Source organism: Gopherus evgoodei, chromosome 8 (assembly GCF_007399415.2).
Source record: "Gopherus evgoodei ecotype Sinaloan lineage chromosome 8, rGopEvg1_v1.p, whole genome shotgun sequence".
Taxonomy (NCBI): Eukaryota; Metazoa; Chordata; order Testudines; family Testudinidae; genus Gopherus; species Gopherus evgoodei.
Genome location: NC_044329.1, coordinates 88398401 through 88425336, shown reverse-complemented (window position 1 = coordinate 88425336; position 26936 = coordinate 88398401). Strand labels below are relative to the sequence as shown.

General features: G+C 39.7%; 1 protein-coding gene across 2 annotated transcripts in view; it reads right to left on the bottom strand.

Annotated features, from left to right (window-relative positions):
- Positions 1 to 26936, bottom strand: part of PIGK (phosphatidylinositol glycan anchor biosynthesis class K) — a 115600-nt gene that overhangs the window by 54479 nt on the left and 34185 nt on the right. The window lies entirely within an intron of this gene.

Below are 26936 nucleotides of genomic sequence, written 5' to 3'. Positions count from 1 at the left end.
CTTTTAGATTAAAATACTTCATGATGGGTTTTTTTCCTAGAGGTAATTTTTTTTCATTTAAAATAAAATTAAAAAAATACGAAAATCCTTTCTGCTCTTTTGGCATTACAAGAGGTCAACGCTCCTTCTTTCACCTCCAAAGGAATCCACCCTCAGTAAAAAACTGATTTTTTTTGTTTTTGGAGCGGGGAAGAGTTACACAAACATGGGTCACCACTGAAATTCTAAGCTGGATAAAAGTTTATTTAAGATTAAATATGAAGCATCTAATATGGTGGGACTCAGCATGAGGAACACAAATCCACACAAAGCTAATATCTGCACTCTTGGAGCAGACTCCAATACCCATACTCAGAACAAGTAGCGCCTTATTCCACAAAGCAGTCCCAGTGACTTTAGGAGGATTATTCATAGTCCAACATGAACAAGGGTATCTCACTCAAGGAACTACCCAACATGAGTAAGGGAATCAGAATCTAGACTTAACCATGGATATAAGCTCATGCAATTAGTTTATGTCCAATATTTGGTTAGATGAATTTGCAAGATCACCAAGTGAAGCTGTAAGGAAAAAAAAATATAGCACAGCACATATGCTCCATGCTTAGCTATTGCAGCTCTAAAAACTACCCCCAACACAGAGCTGTGAAGGACAACTGGGCCTTCAAAAGGTTTTAACTGGAAAGTGGTGAACATGTGCAGTCAGTCCCTTACCAAAGAAGCTTATAGTGTCTTCTTCCAACAGCACTAGCCTATGCTTTCCAAAGCAAGGAACTTTTCAAACTCAACTGGTCAAGGCTGCAATGCTTATAAACTGTGAAAATCACAGAGCTATGGATCAAGGAACTTACATTCACCGCTTATTATTTGTATTACTGCAGCACGCAGAGGACTCACTACGATGAGGGCCAATTTTGCTAGATGCTGCACAACCACCTAGGAAACATGGTCCTGCCTGCAAAGGGCTTGCAAGCTGAAGAGTGAAGGTAAGGAAACACACCACCCCACTTCACATATTGGGGTCTCTATAGGTATTTTGAAAAATATAAAATTCTCCCTAGCTGCACCCTCCTTATGTAACTTGATTCATACTTTTCTGTTTTAAAAATCCATAACCAATACTAGTCTGCCATTCTAAAACTCCCCTTTTGTCCCCAGGCAGCCTGATCTCAGTAACTAAACCAGGATGTTTCAGCATTTCTTGTCCCTTCCCTTCCCAATCCCACCTGCTCCCTTGCCCCTAATTTGTACCTTGAACTGATAGAAAAAGAAAGAGAACTGAAACCATCAGAACACCTCAACAGCTGTCCAGGCTCCAAAGCCTGGGAAGGTCACATTGCCTTACCAAGTGTGAGGTCAGTCTAATGAGACAGGCTCTCTCCTCAAGCCCTACACTACTAGCATTCCCAGTATCTTCGAGACACCACTGGCTTCCTGAGGAAACTACAGTCCTTTGGTGATCTTCCAGAAAATAAACATCCTAGCCACTATTTATGTAGAAGCTCTCTACACGAACATTCCACACAAAGATGGACTACAAGCCACCAGGAATTGCTTCCCCGATACCACCACAGCAAACCTGGTGACTGAACTTTGTGACTTTGTCCTCACCCACAACTATTTCAGATTTGAGGACAATTTATACCTTCAAGCCAGCGGGACTGCTATGGGTACCCATAAGAACATAATGGCCATAATGGGTCAGACCAAAGGTCCATCTAGCCCAGTATCCTGTCTACTGACAGTGGCCAATGCCAGGTCCCCCAGAGGGAGTGAACCTAAAAGGTAATGATCAAGTGATCTCTCTCCTGCCATCTATCTCCACCCTCTGACAAACAGAGTCTAGGCACAACATTCCTTACCCATCCTGGCTAATAGCCATTAATGGACTTAACCTCCATGAATTCATCCAGTTCTCTTTTAAGCTGTATAGTCCTAGCCTTCGCAACCTCCTCAGGCAAGGAGTTCCACAAGTTGACTGTGTGCTGTGTGAAGAAGAACTTCCTTTTATTTGTTTTAAACCTGCTTCCTATTACCCACATGGCCCCACAGTATGCCAGCATTTTTATGGCTGACTTAGAACAACGCTTCCTCAGCTCTCATCCCCTAATGCCCCTAGTCTACTTGCGCTACATTGAAGACATCTTCATCATCTGGACCCATGAGAAGGATGCCCTTGAGGAATTCCACCATGATTTCAACAATTTCCACCCCACCATTAACCTCACCCTGGACCAGTCCACACAAGAGGTCCAGTTCCTAGACACTGCAGTCCTAATAAGTGATGGTCACATAAACACTACCCTATACCGGAAACCTACTGACCGCTATACTTACCTACATGCCTCCAACTTTCATCCAGACCATGTCACGTGATCCATTATCTACAGCCAAGCTCTAAGATACAACCGCATTTGTTCCGATCCCTCAGACAGAGACGGACACCTACAGGATCTTTATCAAGTGTTCTTAAAACTGCAATACCCACTTGGTGAAGTGAAGAAATAGGCTGACGGAGCCAGAAGGATACCCAGAAGTCACCTACTACAGGACAGGCCCAACAAAGATAGTAACAGAACGCCACTAGTCGTCATCTACAGCCCCCACTAAAACCTTTACAGTGCATCATCAAGGATCTACAAACTATCCTGAAGGACGATCCCTCACTCTCACAGACCTTGGGAGACAGGCCAGTCCTCGCTTACAGACAGCCACCCAACCTGAAGCAAATCCTCACCAGCAACTACACAGCACACAACAAAAACATCAACCCGGAAACCAAACCCTGCAACCAATCCTGTTGCCAATTCTGCCCACATATCTATTCAAGGGACACCATCATAGGACCTAACCACATCAGTCACACCATCAGGGGCTCGTTCACCCACACATCTACCAATGTGATACATGCCATCATGTGCCAGCAATGCCCTCAATGTACATTGGCCAAACCGGACAGTCTCTAAGCAAAAAAATAAATGGACACAAATCTGATATCAGGAATCATAACATTTAAAAACCAGTAGGCGAACACTTCAGTCTCTCTGGTCACTCAATAACAGACCTAAAAGTGGCAATTCTTCAACAAAAAAACTTCAAAAACAGACTGCAACATGAAACTGCAGAACTGGAATTAATCTGCAAACCAGACACCATCAGATTAGGCCTGAATAAAGACTGGGAGTGGGTGGCTCATTACAAAACCTACACCTAAATTCCCCAATACTAATTTCCCTACTGTTACTACACCTTCTTGTCAATTGTCTGAAATGGGCCATTTCATTACACTTAAAAAGGTTATTTTCCTCCCTTGGTATCTTACTGTTAATTGAATTGGCTACATTGGGAGAGTAAACCTTAACTTTTGGAGTCTCCTGACTTCTGAGGGTTTGATTTTGCCATCTGTATTAGCACTTCTTTTGCATTTAATTTCTATGTAGCTTGACATTGATGGCTCATCTTTTTTCAAATATACACAGACTGTGCAAATTTTTCTCCTCTTCACTTTCATTTCTGTTTTAGTTTAGTTAGCTTGAGCCGACGTGCACCTTAAATCTATACTCCCTCTTTAAACAGACAATTAGGGTGAATTTAAAGAAATGCCATAAAATCTGCTTCACTTGATTTCAGTTTTATTTTCTCTTGATATTTCTAGTGATGTTGACTTACTATATAATTATCCTTTTCCACAATTCTGATTATATTTAGCAAAATAAATAGAGTGGGAGAACACACAGTAGGTACAAAGCATTTTCACAGCATTGAATTAGAGAACCAACTCTGCAATGTAGTCATAAATTCATCTCTAAAACTGTTCTTGCAGTTTCCGTGCATGAAAAACATGCATTTGTACCAGTACAATATGAGCAGGGAAGCTACTTGATTTGCAAACAGACTGTGGTAGCAAATTTAGATGTACCTTTAGAAAAATTCTATAGAAGTGTATTAATATACTAATTAACCACTGTCTCAAGTTCAATTATGTTAGCTTTGTTGTGATTTCAGATTAAAACTGGGATACATACAATGTACCCGACAAGTATACTGTTTCATCATATATGATGTTTACTTACTGTAAACAAACCACTAAAACAATCTGCTTTCTGCCTACAGAAACAACAGCATGGTGCCCAGTTTCCTGACACTAATTCTCAGTCACTAGTTGCATTTCTTTTAAATATATACTCTGACGGGTTTATTTATAATTAATGACTTATAGTTTGCTTTTTTTGGTTTTATTTTTGTTAAATTGATCTATCTTTAGAAGGAATTCTATTTTAAACTAGGCCTCATTCTGCATCCTCAGCAGAAGAACCACAGTATCTTCTCCCCACACCTTCCAAAAATTGCATACTGTATATAACACAGAACCTAAAGTACATCAACAGAGATGAATTTCCATGCATAAATTCCAAGCCACATCACTTTATAAATCAATATTACTTGAACAGATCCCTTGCATTTATTATGAGCAATAAAACCATTGTACATCTACACAAAGTTCAATACAGTGTTAACGATAATCATTTTTAAAAGCACACTATTACTTTCATCTCATAACAAATGTAAAGACAGTCATAACTTGACAGCAACACTACCACATTAATCATAACGCAGATTCTGTCACACTGTTAATCAAGAATAAATTGTTTTCTGGTGCAGTTCAGGTCTGCTGTGAAAAATTATTTTTAAATTTAGTTTGGGGGTGAGGAGAGCCATACACATCCTTCACACAGTCAGTTCTATGAAGACATCCACCCTTTCCCCATCATCATGACTCCACATATAACTGCCATCTTTCTGGCTGATGCAAACTTAGCTATACTTCCCTTTTGAGCCAGATAACATGATATTTAACCGCTATACAGGGGTCAGCGCTGAGAATCAAAAAACATCTAAAGCACTGTTGAACATACCTCTTAACGCCCACAATGTATTATGTATTTGTATTAGAGTAGCACTTAGAAGTCCCAACAAGGTAAAGGTCCCATGGTGCTAGGTGCTGTACAGACAGATTTTACAAGACAGCCAATCATAGTTTAAGACAAGATTTAAAAGGATGGTATAGCAAACTACCAGCCTACAACTGTTAAGTCTGTGTCTGAATGGTCAGTGGAAAAGAGGTTATGAATAACACCCTTACTTAAGCATGCATAATCAATTTATGGAAAAGCTATTGCAGATGACCTTTAGTTTAAGGACGCTGTACATTGCATTTCTTAAAATACAGATGGTAGGGGTGTCCTTTGTATCTAACAATGATATCACACAGGAATAAACTCCCACTGAAGATCTGGCAAGATGTTTGGCCCTCTTTTCCAATCAGTTTTCCCACAAATGCTTTTTTCTAAGTGCTTACAACCTTTACTGATAATTGCTCTCCATTCAAGTCTGTCTTTGGTTGTGTCTTCGGAATTATCAATATTAAAGCTGCAGGAGTTGAGGTTCTGCTTATGCGCGTCTCTGGAGCACATATGCTGACTACTCTTTCTGAGTTTCAACTCACCATAGAGGACTTTTTGCAGGAGTCTATCAGCACCCAGTCTGATAACATGATCTGTCCATCTAAGCTGAGGTTCGATAATCATTGCCACAATGCTGGTTGTGTTTGCTTTCAAGAATGTCAGGCACTACAAACACATTCAATGGAAGACGCACTAACTTTTAATCAGATTCTCCTCTAACAAAAATTATCTGAATAAGGGACAGGAAGTTGCATGGAAGGGGGAGAGGAACCTCACAGAGATCCGTTGGCCACACACTCCCATTTCTAAAGCAACATTCCTAAACCCACTGGGATAGGATTCCTGGGGTGCAACCTGGGGCTATGGGACCGCTGTGCTCCCTCTGCTCACTATTCTGGGTTGTCTCTCAGAATGCCTTACTGAGTAGCAACAGCACCTGATGGGATTTGCTTCCGATCACACCCATCCATTGGCAGCATTATCTTAAATGGGGATTTTCCAAAGGATGTGTGTAAAGAATAGGGGGCATGACTGCAATTCTGAGGCGACAGGCTGACACTCAGTCCCTCCCTACAGACAGATCTTGGACCACATAGAAGATCTACTTCCCACTTCACCTCATGGCAGCAGAGGGGACTATCTGGCCTTTTGCTGACAGCTTTCCAGCGTCCAAATCTGTATACTGCTTTGAAAAAGTTAACTGTTACATGTTAAGCAGCTGTTGTCAATACAGCATGTATATATAAATTTAATACTAAACGGTGATAGACGGAGATAACCGGAAACTGAAGTTGTCTATCTACAGAGCACACAGAGCATCAGTACAAGTTTCTCTACAATGTCTCGCAAACATGTTCCATCATTCTGGAGGGAAGACTTCTAAGGCTGAAAGCGTAGTTCCAGTCTCCATGCGCGTTCAGTTCTTGGCTACTCTGCCGAAAGCATCAGCAAGAACAACAAACCGTGGGTACTGTTTTTATGATATGGCCCACCTATCTGTCCACTAGCAACTGGACTGAGACCACCAACACTTTTCACATACTGTAGGCCACTGAGAAAGCATTATGAGAACACACTTGGGGCCACTCTTGAGTTGAACCATATTTCAATCAGTGATCTGAAAAATCTTACCGCATACAGTCAAGGCAATGTCCCCCACACATCTCCTTCCTAAACTACTTTTCAGACTTGCATACAGTAGGGCCGGACAGTGCCAATATTTGTTAATGTATTCATAACAATGGATTCATGAGCAATTATGCAAAAGCACTGTTTAACTGAAACTGTTCTGTCTAGCCTCTCAAAGGTTAGTGGGGGTGTTTTTTGCTGCACACAGGCATGCATTTTCATTTCTAGAACACTACAATATATAACAGTTTTATCCATCATACAGGTGCATCATATATTTTTATGGGGACTTTATAAAGCTTTTATGCATTTAATAAGAAAGAAGGCAGTTCAGAATATTTCATAATAAATTATCTATTAGTGAAAGCTCTAACAGAGGGAAAGATATACAAAGGAAAAAGGAACCAGAGTACTATCTGACAGCAAAGGAAGAAACAGAGGTTATGTCCTTTATGGCTGGGATTCAAAGCAGTTTCAGTTAGTGACTGTTCTGCTCCAATTCCCCAGATAAAATTTTAACCTACAGCAAGTGGTCTTCATTCCTATTCTATTCTAGTAGGGTAGTCATGGTTTAGTTTCTTAAGAAACCAATGGGAAAACTCAGCTGGGAACTATGAAGCTTAAATATTTTGTTACAGTTAAACTGAGAGAGCCTCCTATAGCAACTATAATGGATTATTACTGAATTCCCACAAACTAAAACTATCCATAAATTGCTAGGAATGTGAAGATAACACATTCCTCCAACAACTTCAAAAGGAAAATCACTAAAAAGTAAAAAAAAGAGTTGAATTATGTCAGTGGCGCCACAACCCATTTGTGCGCAACGCAGGACAAGGAAATCAGCTGACAATACCTGGCAACCCTATCTCGATCTTTTCTATCTTCCACTCAGGTTGTTAATATACAGTTATCTTTATTAACTTAGATGAAATTGGCTGATGAGGTAGAAATATACTGTGGAATTACTTAAACTCATATTTTCCCCCTTTCATGCGGTTTACATTTAGCTGTTCTCTTTCCTAGCACATAGCAAATGACCACTTTCATTTTTTTCATAGCATTCTGCTATTGATGAAAAAACTCACAGGTATAAATTACTAGCTAGGTTTGCTAGCATAAGCCAGGGCACTAGGTCCTCAGCAGCAGAAAGTCAGTCATGGGGAAAATAAAATAGGTTGGCACAAAGCAGCCATAACCCTTTGGTCCTTCTGAGGATCCTTATGGGGCCAGCACAACCTGAAAAGCTGAAGTGCTAGCCACCAGGGAACATTCAGTGCCTGCCCTCAGCAGCATCTGCCAGCAAAGCTACCGAGTCCCAGTCACAAATTAAGGCTGCCCTATCCTGAGTGTAACCTCCAAGGACAGGAGTGGAAAGACCATCTGCTCTCCTCCAGCAGTGAATCCTTTCCCTGTGAGGACAGCAGGTTTTGCTAGTGTAAGTTACACTGCCTAATGAACTACTCTGCACCAGCTGGCCCACAGAAATTATGCATTTTATTAGAATGGCTCATCTTGCTAGCTAATTTGGCTTTTCTACTTAGCAGCATGTGTGACTTCATGGCCCCGATCCAGCACAACCACTCAAATTCATACTTAACTATGTCTACATGGATGCTTCAAGTTAAGCCTGAATTTAAGTGCTTGTACTGGGATCAAGGCCCAAGTTAACCAATTTTGGCAATCAAAATACCTTCAAATGTACTAGTCTCTTGAAGTTATGATGTATCCCAAGTCTGCCATGGGTAAACAAACAAGTCACCATGGAGGCAGGAGTAATCAGAAAAGTTAACGGGACACTCAATTTGAAAAAATCACATCCCTGTCAGAAAATTTACCACCTGCTGCTATTATGAATAATATTGCAACTGAAAGATTAGAGAAAAAGGCATTACTCTATTTTTTTCAGTTTGTGTATTTGACAACAGTGTGTGTAATCAGTTGCACTGCCTCCTCCCATCCCTGCACACAGCCATAGGGAGAGAAAATATTTTAAAAAAATAGAATTGTAAAAACCAAAAACCTGGCACTGGAGAAGGAGAAGGAGAAGGTATAACATCTGAAAGTCATTTCTTTTTAATTGACTAGATTACTAGTTGTCTGTCCCTTTAATCTTGGAACAGGCTTAAGTAAGGGCCAGTGGCTAGAGTTCAAAAACAAGCTGCTTGTTTGTTTTGTTTTGTTTTCCTACAAAGAGACAAAATCCTAAAATGACTGCTAGCATCCCACACTATTAAGGTATTTATTCCAAAGCAACACAGAATACGAACACATATTATATTCCTCCTCTAACAAGGATGTTCTGTTAAACACTGGAAAAGTCAGACAAAGAATGACACACCCATAAACAAAGTTAACTCCCATTTTCAGGAACTAGGGTGACCATTATGGTCTTGACTTCTACTAGTGCCCTGTGAAGACCACTGGAATCAATCACATAGTCCAAATATGCTAGCGAGTATTGGAAAACTTTGCATTTGACCTTACAGATAGACTATCATACTCCAAGGCTGTATCTAGATTCTCTAGGTTGCTCAATTTCATTCTTACCAGTTACTAGAATGTCATCCAAGCAGTGCTGTGATCCTGTCAATCCACTCCAATACCTGTCAAGTTGGGCCAACGTAATACCCAAAATAAATGATGGTAGCAATACACATCGCTATTGTTAACAATTCCAGTGATTCTTCCTCCTCTTGCAGATGTAAGCAAGTTTGGAATGGCTCGGTTTTGCTAGGCTTGCAGAGGTCTTCAATCAGTGGATGTGGGTATTTTTCTGCTCAGGCCACTGAACTTATTACCACTGAAAACCACCACAAATGCCAATGGTGAATTTTGAAATATGAATGTGTCTACACACAACAGGCATTGCTCATCCACTATATGCAACAGGTGGAAGAACTTCTGTCTTTGTGTTCCAAAAAGGATTTGAGCTTTGGGCTGTTTGTGTGTGGTACTATCCCTCTCTGCTGGGCTGGTTTAATGGTTAGCTTTAAAGGTTTTTGCATTTAACTCAGTTTGCTCTCCCCATTATGTAAATTTGTGGCCAATTTAGCTATATCTTTTCAAGCTCTGCTTGCCCCAGAAGAGATGGATAGCCAGCATTTAGCATGAATGTTGGCAATCTAGCTGCTGATCTATGAAGTTCAAACTGCACGTCCATAGTCCTCAGCATGGTCACGGATTGCCCTAGGAATATCCATATCATAGTCTTGGTAGATTGTAGATGACAACTACATTTGTTATGATACAAATGATACTGTGGATTCTGTACCCAAAGTGGACACACATCCAACTGTCTGATGAAGGAAGTATATGCAAGGACATATCTTCTATCCTCTCATTTTGGTCCTGCTGTAGGGAATGCAAACTCTTCCATACCATGCCTGGTTGGCCTTCATTTTTGTTCAGGTACTTACTAGTACCAGTCTTTGGTGCAATCATGCTTAACACATCGCATTTCACTACACTGTATTTCTTTTCTTCATCCCCCTCCTTGGTCAAGTCCAGTTTCCACCGTTTATTTCAGTCTTGTACAGCCTGCTCAGGTTTCTGAGTGTCATGCTGATGGATCTGGCTTCTTTCTCTATTGTTCTGCATAATGTTTCTCCAGGTCACCCTTTTCGCCTCTTTCTAGGTGTTGCCCATATTAACACTTCCCATGAAATCCATGTCGGTGGCATCTTAAAGCAGTGTCCGAAATACGTGCATCATCTTCCTACTATATTTGATGCTTTACATTGATTTGCTCAATTTAGAATTTCTGATGATCCAAGAAAATCTTCCCAATGGATTCTGAACATCTCTCTCAGCCATTTAGTTTGGAATGAGGTGATCTTCTTATCAATTTCTGTTGTAGATTTCTATCACTGTGCTTCACAAAGGAGTATAGACATGATTCCGCTGTTAAAATTTCATATTTTTTCATCAGTGTCAATCATGCTACTTTTCCAAATCTTTTCAACTTTATGAAACCTAATTGCTGATTTTGATATCCGTTGCTTAGCACCTGCCACGGTTTCATTATCATTGCATATCTCACTCGCTGGATAGGTAAAATGACTGAATTCTTCTAGCGTTTCTTCATCCACTAAAATAGTTAGTTTTGCGACACAGATAACTGTATATTTTGTCTTCCCTTTATTGACGAACAAACCAACCTGTTTTTCTGTACCTGCCAATAACTGGGTCTCTTCTTCCATTAAGCAATGTTTTGAACTAAGCGGGACAATATTAGCAGCAAGAAGGCCATACAATTTTGCTCTATCACTGGTCCATAAAATTCCTTGGTTGCCCTTCTGCAGTTATTTCCCCCATGAAATAGTGACTAGTGCAAACAATTGTGGAGACACTTCCTTGCCTTACTCCAGTTATCACTGCAACTGACTGATATGATCTCTGAATGCACATTCAGCAGCATCATACAGATCCTTGACTATTCTAATTATTTTTGCTAATATTCCGTAGTATGCCATAATTTTCCAAAGACTGTCTTTGTATACATTGTCAAAAGCCTTCTGGAAATCAGCCATACCAAGTCTTTATAAATATCAACTCATTATTTCTGAAAGATCAGTTTTTCCACACATTTCACCCCACCAACAAATTTAACCTAACACTGGCATATAGCCTGAAAGCTCCCCTGCTACTGTGCATATCTGTAGATATATTCGCATATTGGATTCCCTTACATCAATTTCAATATTAACTGTAATTTCTACAGCTTTTATATACTTGACCAGGTGTAGAAAATGGTCTCATTTACTGCATCACATTCACACTGTTCTACAAAACAAGAATGACAAAAACTGGAAAACTATTTCTTTTACCAGATTAGAAGCCCTTTTAGCAGTCACCACTGGCATGCTTTGCATACCTGGTCGATCATGGTTGCCCCAGTGCTACCTCATTTCAAGCACTCTCTCAAGATATCTACCTGAACCCAAACAGTGTTTCCCTCCACTCTGCCACTGATAATTATACTTTTTTCATTTAGTGCTCAGCTTTTCTTTTCCCCTTTTTTTTCCCAGTTTTTCCCGCTCACCATGGAGCATCACTCTCTCTCTCTCTCTCTCTCTCTCATCTGAGGATAAGGAAGACTTCAGAAATGCACAATAAAGGGAAAATATACTGGTTCCACCTTCTAGATCCTCCTCCAGCATAAGACCTGAACAGACTCCCACTAAATCAATACAAAGATTCCCATAGGGCATGAAGTGCAATCACTGGAATTTAAGTAACAGTCTTGGTCATCACAACAAGTCTGGTCTCTTAGAATATGAAACACAAAGGAAGAATTAAAGTTAGGGGAGAGGGAGGAGAGAGAGAGAGAAAGACCATCTTATAGTCTTTTAGCTGTCACTTCAATGTGTGAACAGGAGAGGCAAAATGCCCCTTCCTCCCCGCACCCTGCTCCAAGCTTTTGGACAAGATATGAATTTTCAGTGGCAGAGATTTCTGACCATCTGGAAGATAATCTCTCAGGCACTGAAAAAACTAGTGTAAACTTTATGATGATATTGAGGCGGGCAAAGACTGAGACCGCTTGTATGTGGTTTAATGCCAAACACAAAAATATTAAGGTTGCTTGAGCCCTGGAGCTCTCTAGAATTTATAGTTATGCTTTCAGGTCCATTTTCAAGGGCATAAAGGGATGGCAAAATAAACTGCTTACCAAAAAGCCGGTGATCTAATAGCCCAGTAATTAGTATTTCAACCTGCTGGCTCTTCTCCTCTCAGCTCTACCCCCTTAAAATTCCCATCATCTTATTATTGCCTTCATCCTCTAAGCCACAAACACCGAAGAGGAATTCTAATCATTAGCAGTCATTTAGTGCTTCCAATTGCAAACATTTAACAAGCATCACTACTACTAATCCTTATTGGGATAATACATTATGCTGTCCCAAAGGGCTAAAGAAACCCATAAAACCATATGACATCAACATTCTGGTGGCAAAAACTGTTAAGCACCAGTACAACATAGATCAGGATTTAATACATTTTACTTGAGTGGCAGCAAACTGAGCATAACTGCAGAAGTGCACCCTGAAAAAAAAACGGGATTTATGTTTTAGCATGCTGGCAGGAAAGAAAAACATACCAAAATCATGCTATCCGAGGCGTCTGTACAGAGAACAACAGAGATCAGAATTTTAGAACAGACCACTTGAGTGCAAGATCACACAGAAAAGGCACAGGAGGCACGGTGAGACAGAAGAGGAGAGAGAAAAATGCTACAAAGGAAAGGAGAAGAGAGAGTTCTTAAGTAACGGGTGAGGGACAAAGATGAACAAAGACTGAGCAAATTGTCATTTGTATGCCCATCAAGCAAATTCCTAGATGTTCTCACGTGTTAAGAAATGTCAAAATCTGCTGTAAAATTTACTTGCAAACCCTTTCCAAATCTAGCAATTAACTATCTCCGAAGTTATCCATTTGTGTTAACTAGATCTACTGCCATTATGATGTACATGTCAATGAGCAGACGGAAGTGCTAACAGAGAATGCATGCTGACTTAGGGCCTGATGCAAAGCCTATAAAAATTAACTTCAGTGGGCTTTGGGTCAGATTTTTAACTGAGTTTTTTGCATTACTCCCAGTATGCACTGCCATCACACACTAACAGTTTTCTCTGATGTCAAAGCTTATTCCAAAGCTACATTCATGTATACAGCAAAGTAATGTATACTGAAAACATACAAGGTATCAGGGGTATCATTTCTTTTATCAAAAATAAAAAACATGTAGCAGCAGAAGTTCTCAAAGCCACACAAACCCTAACAACATTTCTGCAAAAATCTAGCTAAAAAAGGTACCTGAATCAACAGCTACAATCTTGTAAATGTATATTTTTTCTATGGACAGCTTGTAAAGTAAAAAGTGGGTTTAAAACTGAAAAGTTGATAGCATTAGTTTAGTAACCACAAACTGCAATTCGGCTTATAAAACGTTAACAACCCCACAGCACACATGAACTCAGCACACCAGCAGGAATTGGAACTTATTTGCCTGATCTCTGAGAAATCTAACTCAGAGAAATAAGACAGAGTTAACCTAGAAAGAGCAGAGTGCGACATTTTGAAACTATAATGATATGCTTCATTACGCGCCAGAGTGCAGAGAGGGCTCTTAGTGGAGGAAGCTGCAGGTGCATGTTTCCCCATGCAATACACCGAGCGTTACCGTTGACACAAAAGTCACTGCACTCAATATACTTACATGATGTGGCACACACACATTTTTGGACTCTGACATAATTATTGTTTTGAGGGACTGATCCAGCAGTTGTTTTGTAATCCCCATTGAAATAACTGGAGTCTGTGTGCAGGGCATTGAGTCCTGTGCAGGGCATTGAGTCCTGTGCACAGTTGTAGGAAATATATAATTTTCAGCTTAGCCCGCCACTCTGAGTCCTCTCTGCAGCTCTTCACCCACCTATTGATCCCCCACGTGGAGATCCGGAACTACAATTCCTTCAGCAACTCCATATGGAGTGAGCAGGGAGCCTTCAGCCCTGCACCGGCTCACTCTCCGGGGAGAATTACCTTCTTCCCCAGACCCATCCCACAGCCAGTCTCAAGTGGCAATAAGAAAAGGTGAGAACAGCTCTTGGGCTTTCTAAAGGACAGACTCCATCCCTTCTAGGCAGAAGTGCTGCTGCTTCTGAAAACAAAGGGAAGACTGAGCCACTGAGTAGCACAGTGTAGAAAGAGTAGCTAGCTATACAGGGAAATCAGGGAGTCCACTCCCTACAAAGCCCATTAGCCCACTAGACACAGTGGTGCTGGAACAACTTATATAGTGGAGGTACTGAGAGATATTGAATCAAACTGTAAACCCTGAATATAATGGAATCCACTTGAAGCCAGGGCATTCCAGCACCTAAGCCTAGACACACTCCTTTACAATAAAGAGAACATTTGGGAAGGTTAGGGGATAAGCATGAGAGAAGAACTTGGATCTGATATTGCGGAAAGGCAGATGGAGGGCATGAATTATCTGCTAGGATCATCTACTGATATCTCAACTAATCAATTCCTTGACACTGCAGGGACGTTAGCATTGGTGGTGCCTCAGTCTCTCCTGTTCTCTGCCTATGATAAACAGTTAAATCTGAGGACTGAAATGCTTTCATCTAAATAAAGTATTGATGGGGGTATCTGGGTGAAATTTAATGGAAGTGAAGCTAGATCAGTGGTTCTCAAACTTTTGTACTGGTGACCCCTTTCATATAGAAAGCCTCTGAGTGCGACTTCCCCTTATAAATTAAAAACATTTTTTAATATATTTAACACCATTATAAATGCTGAATGCAAAGCGGGGTTTGGGGTGGAGGCTGACAGCTCACGACCCCCCATGTAATAACCTCATGACGCCCTGAGGGGTCCCGACCCCCAGTTTGAGAACCTCTGAGCTACATGATCTAATAGTCCATTCTGGCCTTAAAAAAATCTATGAAACTATGAAGTGAACTACTGATTAAGACCAATGGGAGAATACAATTTGAAGCATGAGAAGAAGTATAGGGGTGTCAATGGAAGCAAGGAGGTATGGGGAAGTCATTACAATTTTGGAAGGTAGAGCATTAGGAGGAATTCCTCTTCTGTGGAAGGTGTATATGTGACGTTGCAGTCTATATGATTTTATAAAAATTTGATAATGAGTGAATATAATGTAACTGGAATACACTTCATGCAAAAGGTCTCTTGTAAGGTATCATTACAAAGCTTATAATCTATTGAGTGTGATCATCCTATCTGTATAAATGTACCACTCTTGTATCTGAAACTAGAAATATGAAATATAACTCTGAGGGCCTATTGTAATTATGCAAAGTGTGGGCCATTAATGGTGGTTGGGAATCTTGATGACTCCCATTAACCAGGACAACTGTCTGCAGATGGGTATGTTTTACCTGTAAGTCTTTCTGTATAGTGTGTCCTGGCAAGTGGGCAATGAAGTCTTGCAGTGACATGCGATCATGTCACCTGAACTGGAGTTCATCTTTAACCTGATGTCTTTCCATTGAGAAGAAGGGGGTGGAAACAAAGGTGGAAGGACAAAGGATTCCTGCCTTATGCAACAGATATATAAAGGGGTGAAACAGAACAAAGCGGAGAGAGGAGCCATCATGAAGAATCCCCTAGGTACCACTCAAGCTGGAACAAGAGCTGTACCGGGGAAAGAATTGTGCCCAGGCCTGGAAGGTGTCCAGTCTGAGGAAAAAACTTACTGAAGTATCTCTAAAGGTGAGATTATCTGTATTCAGTTTGTTTAGACATAGATTTGTGCATTTTATTTTATTTTGCTTGGTGACTTACTTTGTTCTATCTGTTACTACTTGGAACCACTTAAATCCTACTTTCTGTATTTAATAACATCACTTTTCACTTATTAATTGACCCAGAGTATGTATTAATATCTGGGGGAGTAAACAGCTGTGCATATCTCTCTATCAATGTTACAGAGGGTGAACAATTTATGAGTTTACCCTGCATTAGCTTTATACAGGGTAAAATGGATTTATTTGGGTATAGACCCCATTGGGAGTTGGGTATCTGAGTTTTAAAGACAAGCACACTTCTGTGAGCTACTTTCAGGTAAACCTGCAGCTTTGGGGCAAACAACTCAGACCCTGGGTCTTTGCTGGAGCAGATGGGAGTGTCTGGCTCAGCAAGACAGGATGCTGGAGTCCTGAGCTGGCAGGGAAACCAGGTATAGAAGTAGTTTTGGCACGTCGGGTGGCAGCTCCCAAGAGGATTTCTGTGATCCAACCTGTGGAAGGTAGAGCATTAGGAGGAATTCCAATTCTGGGTGGGGGGGCAGAGGGGAGGTAGGTAGGATATACTGACATAAGGAAGGAGTGAAGGTGTGAGCTGTTAAGTGAAGAAACCTATAGAGAAAGGCTTAAACAGTTTTACATGACTTATTATTTGCAGTTAAACTCCTCTAATATTGCTCTTTTCCTTTTTTTTAAAAACACACTATTTTAATGAAATTTTTTATCCATTACTAAATGGGGAATATGATTATCTACAGCATCATTTTCTATCGTAATGTATTTTAAATCTAGTCATCTCCTTTTATGCCTGTTAGAGCGCCCAATGATCCTGTCATTCTTATTTATTTTCCCTTGACTTTTCACTATGTAAATTGTACTCTACTGTATTAATTCTGCCACAGTATTTGTTCTATTGATAGAGGCCCATTCTTCCCATGTGAATTTCTCTTTATTTTCCACTAATAAATATAGCCATATATATATAATTTTATAGGGTCAATTAATGCCACATAGGCAAACAGAAAAGACAAATATATTTACAACTAGAGGAAATTTAGCAATAGTACCAATCGCACTACATGTATTAAGCTTTTCAAATCTCTTCATGAACATCAACAAAACATTTGGTAAAACAACAATTACATTTCTGCATCACAACAACTTGAAGATGTTAAACACAAATGCAGTAGATATGTAATTACCAGTTTGTTTCATAAACAGGATGTGGAACTTATCCTAAAACATTTCAGATAAACAGAATTGCTTGGCGATTTACAGTACTCCTAAGGATAGATTCACAACCCCATAGATGAACTTTTGATCCCATTTCTGAACAAGAATCTGCTAATTTATATGTATATATTACTTTTAATGATAAATTTTACTTAAAGATTTTTATAGAAAAACTACGGCTGTCAAGTGATTAAAAAATTCATGTGATTAATTTCACTGTTAAACAATAAGAGAATACCATTTAAATATTTATGTTTTCTACATTTTCAAATATATTGATTTCAATTACAACACAGAATACAATGTGTACAGTGCTCACTTTATTTTTATTACAAGTATTTGCACTGTAAAAAACAAAATAGTAAGTATATTTCAATTTACCTAATATAAGTACAGTAGTGCAATCTCTTTATCATGACAGTTGAATTTACAAATGCAGAATTATGTACAAAAAATAACTGCATTCAAAAAGAAAAATGTAAAACTTTAGAACCTACAAGTCCACTCAGTCCTACTTCAGCCACTCACTCAGACAAACAAGTTTGGTTACAATTTGCAGGAAATAATGCTGCCCACATCTTGTTTACAATGTCACATGAAAGTGAGAACAGGCATTCTCATGGCATTGTTGTAGCCGGTATCACAAGATATTTATGTGCCAGACGCACTAAAGATTCATACGTCCCTTCATGCTTCAACCACCATTCGAGAATACATGCGCCCACACTGATGACAGGTTCTGCTTGATAACAATCCAAAGCAGAGCGGACCAACACACATTCATTTTCATCATCTGAGTCAGAGGCCACCAGCAGAAGGTTGATTTTCTTTTTTGGTGGTTCAGGTTCTGTAGTTTCCGCATCAGAGTGTTGCTCTTTTAAGACATCTGAAAGCATTCGCCACACCTCGTCCCTCTCAGATTTTGGAAGGCACTTCAGATTCCTAAACCTTGGGTCCAGTGCTGTATCTATCCTTACAATTTCATATTACCTTCTTTGAGTTTTGTCAAATCTACCGTGAAAGTGTTCTTAAAACGAACATGTGCTCGGCCATCATCCGAGACTGCTATAACACGAAATATATGGCAGAATGTGGTAAAAGAGAACAGGAGACATACAATTCTCCCCCAAGGAGTTCAGTCACAAGTTTAATCAACACATTTTTTTAACGAGCATCTTCTGGAATGGTGGCCAAAGCATGAAAAAGCATATGAATGTTTAGCATATCTGGCACAAATACTTTGTAACGCTGGCTACAAAAGTGCCACGAGAACGCCTGCTCTCACTTTCAGGTGACATTGTAAGTAAGAAGCAGTCAGCAGTATCTCCTGTAAATGTAAACAAACTTGTTTGTCTTAGCAATTGGCTGAACAAGTAGTAGGACTGAGTAAACTTGCAGGCTCTAAAGTTTTACATTGTTTTGTTTTTGAGTGCTGTTATGTAGTAACAAAAATCTACATTCGTAACTTACACTTTCATGATAAAGAGATTGCACTATTGTACTTGTATGAGGTGAATTGAAAAATACTATTTCTTTTGATTCATTTTTACAGTGCAAATATTTGTAATAAAAAAATATAAAGTGAGCACTGTACACTTTGTATTCTGTGTTGAAATAGAAATTAATATATTTGAAAATGTAGAAAAACATCCAAAAATATTTAATACGTTTCAATTGGTATTCTACTGTTTAACAGTGCGATTGTGATTGTTTTAATCACAGTTAATTTTTGAGTGAACTGCGATTAATCGACAGATGTAATAAAAACCCAAGTCCTCCTTTCCTTCTCCTGACCTAAAGAAACCACAAATTGATTATACAAAAACTGATTCCACATTCAGTAGCATTGAGTTAATCCTACATACTACCTAAGGGCACTACCTAATAACCTGCAATGTTTCTAAGCTAGTTTTCGAAATAAAACAGTGATGACACAGTTTCATGCTTAACAGTACTGCCATCTTCTGGTTCAAAATACCATCCAGTTCAATCACACAATTACTGCTGGAACTAATAAAGTTACATAAACCATTTCAATGTATCCTACTGGAGAGACAGAATACTCAAAATCAGATTTCCCCTATGAAAATAAACTTTCAATATTTTAGTGTTATTGGTTTATCCTGTAAAAAAAATTAGTCTAAGAAGTCTGTGGAATACGTTATATAATAAGAAAATATTTGAGATACTTAGTCTAAATGGAGCACAAGCAATGCTACCAAATGACAGGCAAATGACAGAGGTTTTTCTTAAAAGTTTTTAATTGCCCTAGTATAAAGGCAGCCAGAGAATACTACCAATACTGAGGTATCTCATGGCAATGATAAAGCAATTACTGATGCTAAGAGCATCATAGGGTTCAAAAAATAATTGGGCATTCTACTGAAAACTACATGCAGAACTACAGAAGTAAGGATAAAAAAAGTTTTGAATAAATATAAACCCTCCAACTTCTGGGCACAGACTACCCTGGTGGTCTTCAAACAAGGAAACACTGACAAGAGTAAGAGGAATATTAGCCACTGACATATAGTAAGAATGGACCTTCAGTTACCTAAATGAGTCCTCTTTATTTAGGATTGGACGGATTAGATTTTCATTGGTAAGGTTCGACTTCATCATACACATACAAGAGAAAAAATATTTTTAGATAGGCAAAGGAAGGGCACTGCTGCCAGAGAACTTAGAAGCAGCTAAGAATCCTGTGGCAGCTTATAGACTAACAGACGTTTTGGAGCATGAGCTTTCGTGGGTGAATATCCACTTCGTCAGATGCATGTAGTGGAAATTTCCAGGGGCAGGTATATATATGCAAGCAAGCTAGAGATAATGAGGTTAGTTCAATCAGGGAGGATGAGGCCCTGTTCTAGCAGCTGAGGTGTGAAAACCAAGGGAGGAGAAACTGGTTCTGTAGTTGGCAAGCCATTCACAGTCTTTGTTTAATCCTGAGCTGATGGTGTCAAATCTGCAGATGAACTGAAGCTCAGCAGTTTCTCTTTGAAGTCTGGTCCTGAAGATTTTTTCTGCAGGATGGCCACCTTAAGTCTGCTATAGTGTGGCCAGGGAGGTTGAAGTGTTCTCCTACAGGTTTTTGTATACTGCCATTCCTAATATCTGATCTGTGTCCATTTATCCTTTTCTGTAGAGACTGTCCACTTTGGCCGATGTACATACCAGAGGGGCATTGCTGGCACATGATGCGTATATTAATTACATTGGTGGACGTGCAGGTGAATGAACCGGTGATGGTGTGGCTGATCTGGTTAGGTCCTGTGATGGTATCGCTGGTATAGATATGTGGACAGAGATGGCATCGAGGTTGGCAGGTTGTCTGTGGGCGAGGACTGGCCTGCCACCCAAGGCCTGTGAAAGTGTGGGATCATTGTCCAGGATGGGTTGTAGATGGGTTGTAGATGATGCCTCCAACGCATCATCAGGGATCTACAACACATCCTGGACAAGGATCCCCCACTTTCACAGGCCTTGGGTGGCAGGTCAGTCCTCGCCCACAGACAACCTGCCAACCTGAAACACATTCTCACCAGTAACTGCACACCGCACCATAGTAACTCTAGCTCAGGAACCAATCCATGCAACAAACCTCGATGCCAACTCTGCCCACATATCTACACCAGCTACACCATGACAGAGCCCTTTTTAATGCTGACTACTAAAGACTGAACTGGAGTCACATCATCTTCAAGGGCCTCCATTTCCTGAACAAAGCTAAAGGCTGAGAAAATGGAATGAGCTTTGGAGGAAGACACTGCCAGTAGGATAAACACACAGCTTGGGCAAATACACAAAAGGGGCCTACAGGCAGCTTCTGGCCTAGGTGATGAGGGTGTGCAACAAATAAAAGCTGCCCTTGCCTGGCAGAACCCCTTGGGATGGTAGCATCATAAACTCAGCTTGTACTCCTGAGGATGAAACCCACTAGGGTGACAACTGCTTCCACCGGGCACAGTTTGATCTCACTATGCTATCTGGGGTAACTTTAGTCGAATATTTATTGCAGAGGTAGAAGCTAAGTTGAGTAAGGGATGGAGAATCCAGTAGACTTTTTAGTTTGTCCAGTGCTCAGCAGGTATGCCAGAAATGTGATTCTATATAAGTGGGATTTTCACTATCTATGGACACCTGTGAGCCAGAAGGGGAGACACATTGCATCAGGGATTCTGATAGCATCATGCTAACTTTGAATGAAATGACATAACCTATGAGTATATCTTTGCTGCAGAGTTAGCCCAGGCTCTCACTCAAGCGTCATCCCAACCCCTCTCCAGTACATACCTCCCACCTGAGTTAAGTGGTGCTTTCAACCCGGGCTAGCTGGCACAACTGAGGGAGCAGGTTAGAGCATGGGTTCTGTTTTTATTTGGGCTCATAACCCTCCAACTTTGTAGTGAGGAGACAGGCTAAATCACCTGAGTGTTATTAGTCCTCTAATGCCTTCCCCCCCATATGCACAGAAGAGGAGACAGGTTTTCCCACAATTTTCTCTCTCTCTCTCTTTGGTAGAACAAAATCCTGTAAGCCAGAAAACGTTTACAGAGTTAAGTAATGCTGCTGAAAGGTAAAGCAGACTAGGTCTGGAGGCCCTATGCTAGAGGCCTCAGGGCCCGCCCTCACTCCACCCCAGAAAAGAACAGAGGAGAAGTACTCCAAGCAGCCTAGAGTGGCTGCAGGGGAGCAGCCAATCAGAGGGGCTGATGGAGTGACCAATCAGGGATCAGAAGGGCCATATAAAAGGAAGCAGCAGAGGCAGAGCAGTTAGTTGCTGCCTGGAACTCAAGGAGGGCACCCTGGGTACCTGGCTGGCTAGAAGAGGAGCAGGACCGCAGACAGTTCGCTGCAGACAGGACTGAGCCCAGGAAAGGCTGCCAAAGACAGGGTGCCTGGCTGGCTGGAAGTGCAGCAGGACCATGGACAGCTCAGTGCAGGCAGGCTGAGCCTAGAACCTAGCAGACTGGACAAGGGTCCCGTGATGGGCCCTGATGGTCTGGTTAAAGACTGAACCTAGGGAGAGCTGCCAAAAGGACACCAATTGAGGGTACCAAAATGGGCCCCTGTTGTGCTGGTAAAGAAGACAGTGTCTCCAGGAGGGAGCCTTGGTGCTACAGCCCCATACCAGGGCTGTGAGCAAAAACTAGAGACCATACACCCAGAAAAGGGGACTGTGTGTGAGACTCAGCCAGAGGGCTAAGTCACTGAAGACTTGCCAAAAGAATCATCAGCCAGGGAAAGTGCCTGTGAAAGATGAGTGCTAACCCATTCAGAACTGAAAGAAAAGAAGGCTCACACCTGACTAGAAGTGGACGCTCATGAGACATGGGTGCCATCACATTCCAAAGTAGAGAGATCGCAGACATGTATTGGCCAGAGAGGAGTGCTTGTGAGAGGCATGTGCTGACACTATTATAGTGACCCAGAAATGAGAGAAACTACATAAGGGGCCTTGATTTCCCTTTTTGCTTCATTAATATTTTTTAATTATGTTATCATACGGTGCCTAAAGATGTGTCTCCTTCTCTCCTCATCCTATAATTTTTATTTATTTTGTATTTCATATTAAAAATTCAGATCTGGGCTAGGCAGAAATCTCCGTGGTGACCGTCGAACTAGCAACACAAACCCCATCTGGAACAAGAGGGAGTGATTTTGAAAAAGGAAAAGCATAACCAAAAAAGGCATAAACCCGATTAAAACACATTTTTTTAGGCCACCTTTTATTAAAAAAAAAAAAAGAAAGAGAGAGGGAAAGTAGTATAGACAAGGGTGAAAATGTGAGTTTTAGTGACAATGAGCCTAAAACAAAATATCTAGATCTAAATATCCATTAAGGAGATGTGAGCAAATTTGTGACTTGACTCAATCTTTAATTTTCAGTTAAGATTTTAAAATATGTATTATACCCAGTAATCAAATGTATAAAAGTGTACAGATAAAAATATTTATATTTTTATAAAAATATGTATTACACATTTATAAACATCCATATATAAACACTACAGGGAGCACTAACTTAATACTGAGTTACTTTCTTATATTTTCTTTGCAAAGCTTTTTCCTCTTTAATATTGAGGAAAATATTATGCTTGCTTAATAAAATTAATATAATTTCAGTCCTTTTCTTTTAAAAAAACCTTTTGAATAACTTGGTTAGACGATTAAAGGAAAATGAAAAGAAACTTTTAATTACAGAATTTTTAAGATACTAAAACAAATCCTATTCCTAAAAAACTATTAACATGTGACAGAAGCAGTAGAAAAAAATACCAAGAGAGAACCTTAGCAGCCCAAGTAAACATTTGAACGGCTCAAAGTTAATGTTGTGGTATATAAAGTAATGAGTTCAACAACTTAATTTACCATTAAAACAATTTTTTTAAACCACTGAATAACCACAGCATTAGCCAAAATAACCTCATGAAGGGCCAAATGTATATTTAAATAAGCTTCCTTTCTGCCTAAATGGTGTTAGTAAGATGACTTTGGCATCATGTTTGAAAAAAATGTGTATTTTTTTAGACTTCAACCCTCTGTGTTTACTTTTGGTGAAACTGACAGTGAAAGCCGGAAGACATTCATAAAGGGTATATGCCAGTGATAGTCTTCTCAAAATTTCATATCCACATACCAGGAAAAATAAAAATCTTATTTAGAAATACCCTTTAGGCTCAAAGTTTGCCCATGATACAATCCCTATAAAACAGCCGAGCCAAATCTACTGCAGCTAGTCTAGAGGACAGAGATAAGGAAACAAACATTAAATAGGAGATTTTTAAAAGATGCACATTATTCAGAATATAAAGTGAGGGCCCCAACTCAGAAAGGTAATTCAAGACAGATGAACTATCTACGAAACAGCTCTTCCAATTCTAGAGACCTTGGAATACCTAAAATCCTTACATTAAAAGATTTCAAAAGTTTCCATCACACTAATTTTTCAGAAGTGTCTCCTGTATATTGGTGCAATCATGGGAAAGGGTGATACGCTGTCATGCTATAGTTATATTACTTAATGAAGTTTATTGAAGGTACCTGTTTATTATCCAGGCTCAGTGGTTTGAGCATTGGCCTGCTAAACCCAGGGTTGTGAGTTCAATCCTTGAGGGGGCCACTTAGGGATCTGAGGCAAAAATCAGTACTTGGTCCTGCTAGTGAAGGCAGGGGGCTGGACTCGATGACCTTTCAAGGTCCCTTCCAGTTCTAGGAGACTGGTATATCTCCAATTAAAAAAAAATCATATTAATTTTAATAGATTAAACAGTGGTCAAATATTCAAGAGTTCTTAAGTCCCATTATCAATATGCAGAAAGTTTGTAGGATTAGCACTGGGAAGATGATTGACCCATATTTTTAAATTCAGAAACTATGTTTATGTTCAGCTAGGGAAAATTAAATAGTTAAATCGGGACTATAAATGTTCAAAGTGTCTCATTACAAGTTAATGTCATAGAAAAGTGCTGTGGCTTTCTAACATCACCTTCAGAACAGCTGTACAGAAGGTTGAATAGATTCCTCAGACAAAATCCCACATACTAAGCTTTTTTAGTATAGCAGGCCCTACAAAGTTGTATTTCGGTACAGCATTGATTTAAAAAAAAAAAAAAAAAAGAAGTTTAGAAAAAAACTCTCCAACTCAGTCACAGCACAGCCTACTCATGAATACAAAAGGTGACACCTGTCCAACCGTATACTGCATGAACTGCCTTCCCCACCTTTTTTTCTGTTCCCACTGCCTAATGTTCAAATGCAATTAAACAATCACTTGCATTCAAAACTATGATTAGGACAGCACTTACCAAATTTCAGTCATACTTTAACGTGCTATAGAAGCTGGAAAGAAGAGCTGGTATAAGACCAGCCTACCTACCCAGGGCCAACCACTAAGTGATCTGTGTAGCACAGTAGTCCACAGTTTGACAAACTCTGATCTCTACTAATTTCCATTTCATGCTATTGTCCTTCTACATGTCTAGAACCTCCTCATCTTGGCCTCACATCTCAGACCCCATTCAAGCCAGCTACTGAGGGTTTTGACAAGGGTGCGCTGAGAAGGAGGATCATCTTCCAGACATTTAAAGAGGACAATACTGGGAAATGATAACTGGCAGATAAACATATTCCTAAGTTTTTTTGCACTTAAAGTTACATTTCCTCGCTGTTCACTGTAGTGAAATATAGCTTTGAAGACTGCCATACTGAGAGCTAATCTGTTTGAGGAATTTAATAAACATTCTGCGCAGCTGTCTTTGAAGGTAATTCCAGAAAGCCACAGAACTTTCTACACTGCTCCAAAAGGCTTTTTCTATCAAAAAAAGGTTCTGTTTTAAACCATACCAACAGAGCTACTGAAAACTGAGAGCTGAAGCACTATAAAGTACATTGTTGCTTGAAAAACAATAATCAAATATTTTAGAACACCTAATATTATTTTACAAAAGACTAGCACACAGTAGATCCATATGCCGCATACACCAGATAATTATGCTATACATCTAACACACTAGACTAGAAGCAGGTATCTCCCACCTATGCTAAAGAACTCACCTCCCTGTTACTACTAGTAGTTTGTCCCTTAACTTACCTACAAGCCAACACCAAAAATCAGATTTTTCAGGCCAGAAGGAAACCACAAGCAATTCTGTGCAGTGTTCTAAGAAAAATGATGAATCACAAAATATGTATATCCATATCTATATACCTGTATCTATCTATATTTTATGTATCTATCTATATACATAAAAACAGTCTATAACCTGATTCATATTTCTGCCTGGCAGATGGCAACACAATGTTCTCAGGTCATTTTACAAAGGGCTGTAACAGAAAGCCAAATACAACATGAAAGAAGCTCAATAATACAAATCAGTCATCTAGTACATGCTCCCAATAGATGGCAACAGAGTACTAGAAATACAATGAACCTAAGGCCTTGCTTAACTATTACTGAAACAAGAAGCCATCAGATGGTTATCAGTGGGCCCAATCAAACAAATGCTTATGCCTAACTAACTTTACTCACAGGAGTAGCCTCACTCAAGCCCATGGAACTATTTCCACAAGTAAAGCTACCCAAGGGCACAAGTGTTTATGCAGGATCAAAGCATCTATTAAGAAACCCGGCAGAGGTTTTTCTGTGTGTGAACAGCAGGCTACCTGATGGACAATCTAAGAGGAAATATGAAGACGTATATAGTTTACTAGCAGTGATATGAAGTAAAGAAATCTTTGTGGGCTACTTAACAAGAGCTTCTAAGAAGGAAAGTAAAAACTGGTTTGTTAAAAAGCTTTTGTTGGTGGCCATATTTTGATCTTTGACTATATTTTTGCAACATAGCTTAGAGAAGTGAGAATTTTTCAATGAAAAGTATTGAGCCCCCAAATTCCCATTTTCCAGGCACTTTTCAGCTTACTTCAGACAGAATTATGAGCTACATATTTTTACATCATTTTGCTGTGTGAAACTGGCTAGGAATTAGGGCAAAGTGATGCTTGAAAGTACAGTGATTGAGTTTAGACACAACTGTAAGAATTCTCTAGAGCCTTAGATTTTAGAAATATTTATCTCAAAGTATCAATTTAAACTGAAAACTAGAAGTCCTGTTTTTATCGTACAGTACTGAAGAGAGAATACACTTCATCAATTGGCTGACACTTCCTGTATCCCCTCACTCAATCTTGAATAACATCATGTATACATTACTACATGGAGCTCAAAATCCCAAGCGTTATTGCAGAGTTGCTTCTCTGAGGAACACTTCTCTGTGGCTACTTCTCAAGATTTAAGCTTTATTTTCAAATAAAACATTATATTAGA